Source organism: Tursiops truncatus, chromosome 7, assembly GCF_011762595.2.
Source record: "Tursiops truncatus isolate mTurTru1 chromosome 7, mTurTru1.mat.Y, whole genome shotgun sequence".
In the NCBI taxonomy this organism is placed as follows: domain Eukaryota; kingdom Metazoa; phylum Chordata; class Mammalia; order Artiodactyla; family Delphinidae; genus Tursiops; species Tursiops truncatus.
This window is the reverse complement of record NC_047040.1, coordinates 64,806,369-64,818,598: the sequence shown is the minus strand read 5'-3', so window position 1 is coordinate 64,818,598 and position 12,230 is coordinate 64,806,369. Positions and strand designations below refer to the sequence as shown.

Below are 12,230 nucleotides of genomic sequence, written 5' to 3'. Positions count from 1 at the left end.
TTTTTTCCGTGAGTTATAAAGGACAGTGTATATGGCAAAGGAATGAACAGTTCCATCAAAAAATGAATGAAGGGTATAGAAGATCCAAATTCTTTGACAAAAAGGAAGGAAAAATTGTGGTATTGCTCATTGTGAAAAGTAAGCTAAAATCTGGTCTATGAATTGCTGTGTTATTTTTTTTTAAAACCCCTGTCACCTATTTACAGATGAGGAATATTCTTCTCTGGGAATAGAATGTATTTGTGTCATTTCTGCTTTTAAACTGTACTGCATGATATTATCATGAGGGTGTTCTAAAGTTGAAAATGGTATTGGGTCTTTAACAGCCAAAGCCAGGTATGTACAATCCTTTGGGTGCAAAGGAGACCAAGTGTCCCAGTAAAATGCACATGGCTTTCTTGTCAGTAGCTGGACAAAATACCCTTTGGGTGAATTGAAAACATTGTTAAAAATTCTATCACATCAGTAAATTTCTTTCTGTTAGTAATATTTTTCTCTTCTTTGAATAAGTCTGACCATCTTAAAGATTTAAGTCATGTGCTTTACCTTTCTCATCCTTCTCGTAGTCCCTTTTTTTCCATCCTTCTTTAATGTGTTTGCTTTCATATTTCACTAAGCTATTCATATTTCACTCAAGTAATCTAGAAAAATAAGGAGAAAATCTATAGGAACTAAAAAGAAGTCTTTCATGGATTACGTGAATCAAACTACTGGATGTAATATACCAAAGGAAAATTACCTGAAACAACTTATGAGGAGCAATGTTTTATTAAAATCACCACTTTATTTCTCTAATTTGTGGATCTTTTGATTTTTCAAAGATTTTGGCAATAATTTCTATGTTACTATAAGAAGTGCCTAATTACAAACAAAAAAGACAATTTTTTCTAACCTAAAGATATACCTGGAAACCACAATTAAATGAGATTAGAAGTTATATAATCACAGATTCAGAGATCTCAGATTTACAAAAAACAAACAAAAAACACAATGGCATTGCCAGTAATGAGCTGTGAAGCTAAAAGAAACATTTCTAAATTAGTATCTTAAAAACATACATGTTAATCAACATTGCCAGGGAAAAGACTGAGTTATCTTTCCGATACCCAAGAAAAAATGATATGACAGGACTGTTATCCAAAAAGATGTGATCTATGTATATATGCAGTCAAAAACATAGGGGGGAAGTATTATAGAAGTATATCAGATACTTTAATTAAAATGTTAGGTTATATTTTGGACTTTATAAAATTTGTGGTATCGGACATCTTTTGAAAATGTGTACTTTGTTGGATATTTTCTCACTGTAAATAAACATTTACTTCAGTACCTATTTTATATTGCAATTATTTATTTTTGTTTGTTTTCTTAAGACAGCCCCTGAAACTGCAAAATCTTCAGGTCCCACAAAGCCAGGAGCCATCCTTGGATTGAATTGACTTTATCTCAAATGCCATTCCATCATATGATTGCTGAAATTTTTTTATGTTTAATTCAAACTTGTCAACCTATCTGTGTCTTTTGGTATAGACCAAAGCTCAATCCTCAAAAACCAAAAAGAACAGCCTTAATTTTATTTTCCAAACTAGACCTATCGTTCTCCTTATTCTCTGTCTTATTTTTGCTGGACAGTATCCTCAGTTTCCTCAACTACTTTTTATATGGAAATAGTAAACTTGTCTCTCTTTTCTGTCTATGCTTCCTGTTACTCTTAAAGTGTTGCTAAGCTCATAATAAGCAAGATATGATATGATGAATTATAATAAAGTCATAAAATACTGTTATAATACAATAGTATTTCTGCTGTCCCATTCTAGATACTATTCATAACATAAGTGAAAAAAATCAACTTTTGTTGGTGAGAGATATCCTCACAATTAACCTTTCTCCAGAGTTAAATTGACTAAGCAATATCCTTTTTTGAAAATAATCTTATTCTTATTTAATCAGGAATAAATCCACCATTATATACTATTCAATTTTCCATTAAAAAATCTTCTAAAATTCAGATATACTATGGCTGCTAAATTTCTCCGCTCTGCAAAAGATAAAACCTTTTTAAGAGGAAACTCTTAATTCTATATAGCTTATCTTATTGAAGTCATTTTTATTTTCAATAATCTTTTTTTCGAAGTGCTCACAAAATACATGTTAATAATATAATACGTAACTTTAGGAATGACATTGTTCACATTTTCTGGCATTTAACAAATTTGCTTTCTCCATCATTTGAATATCAAAAATGACATTGCTGGGACACACTCCTCCATGAATCTCTCCTGTTCCTGCACATATTGCTAAGGCTGGGTATGTAAGAATGTAAAGTCCTAACTGCTTTTACTTAGGTAATTTTTCAGGATTGTGTTTGCAGAACGCAACTTTTAAGGATGAAGTAATGTCTTCTTATGGGACAAAGAGCAGGCTTGCTTGCAGGTGCCATAAAGTATCAATAGTAGGTTTCTTAAACTCAGTGTTCCTCTCATGTAGCCTATTTCACTGTATGCACAGGTATCTATGTAGACCCGTCTGCACCACCCCTGTTGGAAATGGGGCTTGGAAAACTGACACTAACTTGCATCTGGATATACCTTTTGCTGTTAGCAATCAAGTCCTTTGTCTCTGAGCTAGGAAACTCATGTCTGGCACCATGTAGGACACTACGGCAGGCTAAATTACAGCTTGTGAGTAGATTAAATCTCAGACTCTTTAATGTTTGTGACAGATATTTTTCCTCATATTATGTTTTTCTTTATCCGTATTTCACAATTTGTCAAAAAGATTAATAATGGCAATTGGTAGGCTTCTGGTAAAAATGGCCATGTTAGCCAATACTTTCTGTTTTTCTGGGAATCATCCATATTGAATCATATATATTGAATATGCTTATTTTGATAACTGTTTTTACTTATTGAGTCAAGGGGAAAAACCACCTAAAGTTTGAAAATATATTCTCTTGGCACCACTGTGGTGAAGATAGGCACTGTCATGACTTGCTCATGCAACTTCAGTTAGTGCAGCCCCTATGGAGGGCAATTGGGCAGCGTTTAACAAAATTATAAATGTGCTTATCATACGACCAATTTCACTTTGGGGAATTTATCCTTAATATATATTTGTACATGTGTGAAACAACATATATATATATATATATATAAGTTTATTTATTACAGTATTACATGGCATAGCAAAAGATCAGAAATAACCTAGATGCCCATCAGTAGAAGACTGTTTAAATAAATCAAGGTGCATCCATGATTTATTTAACCTCTGTTTTAAAAAAGGCAATGTAGTTGAATGACGAAATACAGAACAATTAAAGCTTTAAAGGAATTATGATTACAAATTAAAATATATTAAAATATATAAAAATCAGGAGTTCAAAATGACAAAAAAAAATACCCCCATCAGTCTCTATTGCAGGATGCTGGAACACTAATTCATTACTTCAAAAAAAAATGATAAGGGCTTCCCTGGTGGCGCAGTGGTTGAGAGTCCGCCTACCGATGCAGAGGACACGGGGTTGTGCCCCGGTCCGGGAAGGTCCCACATGCCGCGGAGCGGCTAGGCCCATGAGCCATGGCCACTGAGGCTGTGGGTCCGGAGCCTGTGCTCTGCAATGGGAGAGGCCACAGCAGTGAGAGGCCCAAGTACCACAAAAAAAAAAAAAAAAAAAAAAGATAAATATCCTGTTTTTCCTGTAGGTATCTTACAGTACCCAAAAAGTTGGTGAATAAAAGTTTGTTATCAGAAGAATTACAGCAAATTAAAGCAAGAGTGATGATAGAATTATAAAAGCATCATTTTGCGATTCCATATGAAAAAAGAATCTAGGCAACAATCATCAGTGGCTGCTAAAAGCATCAGGGGATCATTGAGGGAGAATTTTATGCTGAATGAACCAGGCTGCTAGTGCCTAGACCCACTGATTAATCACTACAATTGAACTATCCCATGATATGTGCATCCTGCTGAGATGCATTAGGAAGAAGATAGAATCACTTATGAAGGATGCTTATAAGTAATTACACCTGAATCTAATAAAGCACCTGACTCTAATAAGGCCTCTAGTTCTAACTATCCCGTTTTTTCTAGAGATTTTTTTCTTGATGTGGAACATATGTAAAGTCTGTATTGAATTTGTTACAATACTGCTTCTGTTTTTATGTTTTGTTTTTTTGGCCGCGAGGCATGTGGGATCTTAGCTGCTCAACAGGGATGGAACCCACATCCCCTGCATTGGAAGGGGAAGTCTTAACCACTGGACCACCAGGGAAGTCCCCTAACTATAGGAAGTATAATGGGAAGAGGACCATGTTAAATACTAGGAGGATACAGCCAATTAAATCTGAATGTGGAAACAAGTCTGAATGTAGGAACTTCTACATGACAAATGATCCTTAGATTAAAAAGATAATAATAATAAAGGCCAGGGGGAAAAAGAGAGAGAGAAATGTTATAGATTACAAGAGACTTTAAGAGACATGTCAACCAAATGCAATGTATAGATTTGTTTGAATAGCGATTCAAATAAACCAATTGTAAAAAAATAATTTTGAGCAAAGTTGGGGAGGGACTTGAACATGATCTGAGTTTTAGATTATATAAATGAGTCATTTATTTAGCTGGGTTTGATAGTGGCATTGGGTTTATGCAAATAAATAAATAATATTTTTAGCTATTAGAAATACAGTCAACACTAGAATAATTTGGGGGTTAAGGGCGCTGACCCTTTGTGCAGCTGAAAATCTGTATATAACTTATAGTCGGCCCTCCTTATACAAGGGTCCTCTGTATCCAAGTTTCCCCATCACATGGATTCAGCCAACCTCGGATCCTTTAGTACTGTAGTATCTACTATTGAAAAAAAAGATCCATGTATATGTGGACTCTCACAGTTCAAATCCATATTGTTCAGTAGTCAACTGTACATATCAAAGTATTCATCGATGAGGTAAATATCTGAGATTTGTTTTAAAATATCCCAAGAAAAAATAAAAATGGGGAATAGATGAAGCAAGAGTGGCAGAATATTGATAATTATTGCTGAAACTTATACTATTCTTTCTACCTTTATTTGTTTCGAGAGTTTCCGTAATAAAAATAGAAAATTATAAAAAATCTCTTTATGCATGGATGTGGAAAGATTACCAAAACACAATGAAGTTGGGAGATACCAAGTTGGAAAATAAAGTGTATACTATGCTACTATTTGTATACAAAAAAGGGAAAGAGGAATAAAACCGTAGATTCATATTCGTGTAGTGATACATAGGGAAGCTATGGAAGGTTACATAAGAAGCTAATACTAGAAGCGGTTAGCAACAAAATAGGGGAAGGTAGGAACTTAAACACAGTATGACTTTTACTTACACCACACAAATATGTAAAAGTAAACAATGAGTTGTTAATATATACAATTGTGAAAACTAAACATAATCATTAACATGAAATTGAAGTATTACATTTAATTATGTACCTTTGTACATTCCAATATCTTAACTATGTTCATGTAATATCTATTCAAATATAAGAAAAGTGTGTAGAAAAGTGGCAACTTGGAGTTATATTCTTCATGTTTTCTCAATCATTTTGGATCCATTTAATCAAGACCAGGGTGCTGTACTTAATATCCCTGCTCTCTGAGTTTAGTAGAACTTCCTTTTCACCTAGTTTAGAATTTTATAAAATTCTAAAAAGATTATTTAGTCATCATAGTAAGTCTTAAAAAATACAAATAAAAATATTTTTAAGAGATAACTTCTCTTTTTTAACCGAAGTTGTTACAACTCCCTCTTACCAGTATTTATTCTTCACTCATTCAGCACAGTTGACTGAGTTTATACTTCAGTGAGTTTCTACTTTATACTATAGTTTGGTAATATAAAAATTAACCAGACTAGATTTTTGCCCTCAATTTAATTTGGGAGACAGATGTGAACAAATTATTATAATACACATAGAAATAGAGAAACAAAGTGAGAGTTGAGTAATCTGGCTTCCTTCTCATGGCTATATTAAGATTATACCATAATCTCCACATAATAATCCACACTTAAGGGACTTTGTCTATCTAGATTTGAACTTTCCTGTCATTATCCTGACCTAACTAAGCCATATGTTCATTCTGTAGGTCTCCTCATCTCTGTGTCCTTGTAAGACTTGCTGGTCAACTCCAATGGTTCTTAAAGCTACAGCTCTCTTCTTCCTTACTGGAATTGTGACTTCTTTTTTGAATGCCTCTCTTTTGATTATTTTTCTTTTAGAGACTCACACTACGGGATCATATCCAACATTCTTTCAATTTTTGAAGTTTAACTTCCCATAATCTGACCTATTAGTCTGGCCATGCCTAGATTTCCCTCGTTATCACAGACTCTTAAACAGCTAACTGTAATTCTCCAATGTCCTATTATTTCCAGTTCATCAATTGGCTCTCCTGTGATGGTAAAGTTAGGACAATAGCACTAAAACTTCTTGTCACTTGCTCTTCCTTCTCAGGGGAAAACTCGACATTAAGTCATCAATTAAAGTTTAAAAATTTATCTGCTACCCTGCTTTTGCACTGAATCATCCAGAAACTGTCTACCTAGCTAAAATGTCCACCATTACTATATCTTATCTCTGATTCAGTTTGGTCATCTCTAATATGACCTTGCCAGTTATTTTCTTTTTGCCTTTATTTTCACCAGAGTTTTTCAGTATATATCTGCTCTCAAGTACATGGATTTTCATGCAAATGTATGAAATGAAATGTTATTCATTGTTCTCTTCTAAGCTTCCCCCCGAACATATTATACCAACACCTCCAAGATTTTGAAGTATGGTTTTCAACATAAAACATATCATAAGGAAAAAAGCAGTTCTAGAATAAGGAATAATGACCCTCAATTCGATCCTCTTCCCTATCTACTGGGCAGACCTCATTGAGCACGAGAATCAGCAGGGGACCTTGGTAAAATGCAGATTTTGATTCAGTAGGTCTGGGAGGGGCTGAAATTCTGCATCTCTAACAAGCTCCAGGGTGATAATACTTTTGGTTCGTGGATCTCTCTTTGTATAGCAAAGCTCCCCCTCATTAAAAGTATATACTAATACAAGGAGCCCTAAATTAACATAAAGACTATTCATGTGAAAATATAGATGAATATACTAACTATAACATTATTTTTATATTTGTTAAAGACAAATTTGTCTGCCATCTTAGTACACACTTTTAATGTGAAACTATTAGTATTTAGTCAATAGATCAAAAAGTCACTTATAGCCAGAAACCCCAGAAATAATACCTGGATATCTTAAGTATTTCATTGTAGCTTTAAACTTATGAACACACATTCAGACACAATCTTTCCACATAGTTCCAAAGTTTTTCTTTTGAGTACATTAGTTAATTGGAGTCTTCCTTCCTCATTCTTACCCTACTACAGCCCAAGGTATAAATTAAATATGTAATATCAGTTTCCTTAAAGGGGTGTAAGAACACTCCTAAAATAAATTGAATGCAAATCGGTCCAGACATTCAACATTTAAGCACTTTTATCATTACCTTACAACTAATCCAATAGTAACAATTTTTAGTAATTATCTGTTGAGATTTACATAGAAACAGTAAGTCTCTTTCACCTTCTTTTATTTATTGCTTTACCATTTCTTGTCCACTGCTAGTCCAGTCACACTTCCCATTTCAGGGAAGAAGCAGATGGATCTATATTACAAAAAAAAAAGGAGAACAGGCCAAGATCGCCAGACTTCTGAGAAAAACCTATAGAATAAAATAAACAAAAGAATATTTAAACAGAGAAGAAACAGATTTTTCAGGAAATATGAAAATAGTAAGCTAGATAGGTAGATATAAAAAGATCTAGATACATCACCAGAGAAAATCAAGAATATATTGTTTCTAAGAAACAAGTATATAATTCTAAAAAAGGGAAGATTACAGGAAAAAAGCTCTTTGAAATTTAAAATATGATTGTATGTTTTAAAAATCTGTAAACGGACTGGAGGATAAAATTTGATGAAATTTTTCAAAGCAAAGAGCAAAAATACAAAGAGGTAAAAAATATAAAAGGAAAGATGAAACACAGAACAATTCAATAAAATATCAGACCTATAGAAAGAAGGTCAAAAACTAAATAGTGAAACAAAAGAAAGAACATTGTAGAAGTGAATTTCTCAGAGCCAAAGAGGGAAATATCTTCAGAATAAAAGGACCCATGAAATGTTGAGCAGAATGAATGATGTAATAATAACAGTAATAACTAGTTTTCTTTAGCTTTCTATTATGTGCCATTTTCTGAGCCAAGTATTTATTCGCCTTTTACAGTTTAGAAAACTGAGGCTTATAGAAGTTAAATCATTTGCTCAATGTTGCATGATTAGTGCCTAATGGATTCAGATGTCAGTCTAACCCTCATGCTCTTCAACACCACAGAAATAGGTCATACTTTACTGCCTCCTAATCTTACCTACTTGGGTAGATTGTCCAATCAACTGTAATTTTGCACATGCACTAGTCTCCACTGAAGACTAAAACATTCATGTTGGTTTAAGCACATCACTGTTTTCTTTTTCTGTGAAAATGAGTTCTTTCACAGGACCCTCTTTAGGCCACACACAAGTTGGTCATAAACAGCTCACCAGATATCACCACATAAACTAAATTCAATATAGACTCAAAGTTTGAATACTTTTCTCTTTTCCTTTTGATTGATACCTATGACAGTTATGGAATTTATTAGGTATAGTGTTAAAATCTTTGCAGAAATTGTTAAAGTCCATATTATTGCTAGTCAGTTAATATAAATCAGTAAAGAATGCCATTTCCCCTACTTTGACACCTTGACTCTAATAACTAGGAGAGAGTTATCCCCCACTGATGTTGATGTGCAGCTCTGTGACTGCACCCCCTTGCAGACCTGCAGAAGAGATTCAACACAGAACTCCTTGGAGATGCTGGTGCCTCTCTCCTCAGTGCATTCCCAATGATCATGGTGAATGCCGTGTCCTCTGGGCCTTCCTGTGGAACATAATCCCCTGTTGGGTCTTCTGACCTCATATATTTATTCTAACAATCCCCTCACCTCTTTGCTTATTCCTCTACCATCTTCCAGTGCAACTCAGGCATTTCCACTTTGCTCAGCCTGGGGCATAGCTTCTTCAGGCCTGTAAGAGCTACTCTAGCAGCAAGTTTGCCTCATCACCTACGGTAATGGCAGGATGTTAAATCCTGTGTCCCCCCCGCCCCCCATAATTGCCCCCAAGTGAGTGAATTCTTGATTGTCTCACCTTATATCTCATCCCATTGATTAGACACATCCAAAATTCAATCTCAGATTTACTCTCCTTGCTCCTTTCAGTGCTTGCTAACTAACGCTCACATCTCCTTCAGTGGGTTCTCTTTCCTCTCTTAAGCACACCCTCACCTGGATGATGTTGGGATTTAACTCTAGTTATCAGCCTGGCAACCAGGGGAGGAAATTGGCACAGCTCCTCAAAGACACACCTGTTGCCATGAAGGGGGGAAACCTCTACAGCATCTTCTAGCACGGCAGATGTCCTACATCTTACTAAGAAGGAGAGAGTCTGCTCTGCAAGTTCTCATGGTTCAGGGGGTTCTGCAGTGCCAGCATCCTCAAAGGCATCCATCCAGATGTCCCCATCCCATAATTTAGAGTCCCATGTTTTCCCAACCAGAGCCTTGGACTCAGCAAAAAGGACCTGGTTTTCTGAACATTTGGACATTTCTGGAGCTCTTTGAATATAAATATCAAGTCATGAGTTACTGCCTCAGCTCAGCCCACAATTCCACTGCAGGAGACAAAACACTTTGTGTCAGCTACCAGAGAGAACCTCTGGCACTCACACTTAGCCTTTTACTGCTTGCTAACATCCCTCAGTTTCTCATTACCCCCCTGGCAAGAAGTCGATTCAGGGTAGCAATAACCAAGCCAGCTCTGAGGTCCTTGTAGGAATCATTGCCCCCATATTTCTAAAACACCTGAATTTTTTTTTTAACTAATCAGAAAAGTACTTTTTTTTTTCTTTTTAACATCTTTGTTGGAGTATAATTGCTTTACGATGGTGTGTTAGTTTCTGCTTTATAACAAAGTGAATCAGCTATACATATACATATATCCCCATATCTCTTCCCTCTTGCGTCTCCCTCCCTCCCAACCCTCCCTATCCCACCCCTCTAGGTGGTCACAAAGCACTGAGCTGATCTCCCTGTGCTATGCAGCTGCTTCCCACTAGCTATCTATTTTACATTTGGTACTGTGTATATGTACATGCTACTCTCTCACTTCGTCCTAATTTTTTAATTGAAGTATAGTTGATTTTTAATACTATATTGGTTTCAGGTGTACAACATAGTGATTCAATGTTTTTATACATTATACTCCATTTAAAGTTATTATAAGATATTGGCTGTGTTTCCTGTGCTGTACACTATATCCTTGTAGCTTATTTATTTTATACATAGTATTGTAGTCTGTGCCTCTTAATCCTTTGACCCTATCTTGCCCCTCCCTCCTCCCCTCTCCTCACTGGCAACCACTAGTTTGTTCTCTGTATCTCTGAGTCTGTTTCTGTTTTGTTATATTCATTCGTTTGTTTTTTTAAAATCCACATATAAGTGACAACATACAGTATATGTCTTTCTCTGAATTATTTCACTAAGCATAATACTCTCTAGGTCCACCCATGTTATTGCAAATGGCAGAATTTCATTCTTTTTTATGGCTGAGTAATATTCTATTGTATATATATACCACATCTTCTTTATTCATTCATTTGCTGATGTACACTTAGTTTTCTTCCATATCATGGCTATCATAAATAGTGCTGCTATGAACATTGAGGTGCATGTATCTTTTTTTTAAATTAATTAATTTATTTTTGGCTGTGTTGGGTCTTCATTTTTGTGCGAGGGCTTTCTCTAGTTGCGGCAAGTGGGGGCCACTCTTCATCACGGTGCGCAGGCCTCTCACTATCGCGGCCTCTCTTGTTGTGGAGCACAGGCTCCAGACGCGCAGGCTCAGTAATTGTGGCTCAGGGGCCTAGTTGCTCTGTGGCACGTGGGATCTTCCCAGACCAGGGCTCAAACCCATTGTCCCATGCATTGACAGGCAGATTCTCAACCACTGCGCCACCAGGGAAGCCCGCATGTATCTTTTTGAATTAGTGTTTCCATTTCTTTGTATATATACCCAGGAGTGGGATTGCTGAATCATATGGTAGTCCTATTTTTAGTTTTTTGAGGAACCTCCATACTGTTTTCCACAGTGACTGCACCAATTTACATTCTCACCAGCAGTGCACTAGGGTTTCCTTTCCACCACATCCTCGCCAAAGCGTATTTGTAGAGTTTTTGATGATAGCCATTCTGAGAGGTGTGAGGTGATATCTCCTTGTGGTTTGGATTTGCATTTCTCTAATAATTAGCAATGTTTAGCATCTTTTCATGTGCCTTTTGGCCATCTGTATGTCCTTTTTGGGAAAATGTCTATTAAGGTCTTATGCCCATTTTTTAATCAGGTTTGTTTTTTGGTATTGAGTTGTATGAACTGTTTACGTATTTTGGATATTAACCCCTTATCAGTCATATCATTTGAAATATAAAATGTCTCAATATTTGCACCTGCATGGGGCTTCCCCTGTACCAGGACATTTTCCCAGGTTACCTCCAGTGAAATCTTCAGCAATTAGGCCACCACCTTTGCCAGGGGCTACCTTTACCCAAATACCACTCAGGATAGTATACTCTTCGCTCACCAGGCAACAAGTGAACCAGTCCCCAAACCACATGTTCATTGGCCCACTCTTGGCACCACCTGTGTTAATTCAGGTTTCCCAAGGAGCAGTCTCCAAAACAAGATTAGTCATGAAAGAGAGATTGGGTGGGGGGAAGGAGGCAATTATGAAAGATAAAAAGGAAAAAGCAGAAATATAGAGAGAAACCATTCAGTCCATGATAAGAGGTCTGACCTGAAAAAAAAAAAAAAAGAAAAAGAAAAGGTGGGAGAGAGGAAGGAGGACTTGGAAGGAAGATTCTCAGACTTCAGCACAATTCTAAGAAAGCTTCATCAGGTGAAGAGGAATGGAACCAAAGGCATCCATTAGAAGAGTCCCCTATCCCACAGGAATGGCCTGCACAAGCGCCCCACAGCTCTCAGGTTTTGGCCCGAAACACGCCAAAAGAAGCATAGCCTCTACATGAATGGAGTAGT

General features: G+C 36.1%; 1 protein-coding gene and 1 long non-coding RNA gene across 4 annotated transcripts in view; one reads left to right on the top strand and one right to left on the bottom strand.

Moving 5' to 3' along the window:
- Positions 1 to 12,230, top strand: part of XIRP2 (xin actin binding repeat containing 2) — a 290,913-nt gene that overhangs the window by 119,973 nt on the left and 158,710 nt on the right. The window lies entirely within an intron of this gene.
- Positions 1 to 12,230, bottom strand: part of LOC109547968 (uncharacterized) — a 33,137-nt gene that overhangs the window by 3,242 nt on the left and 17,665 nt on the right. The window contains exon 4 of one of the 2 annotated variants that reach the window (XR_004527422.2): positions 7,609 to 7,762. The exons of the other annotated variant lie outside the window; for it this stretch is intronic. This is a non-coding gene — a long non-coding RNA (uncharacterized lncRNA). Of the gene's footprint in view, positions 1 to 7,608; positions 7,763 to 12,230 lie in introns of those variants that run through there. 2 annotated transcript variants of the gene reach the window in all.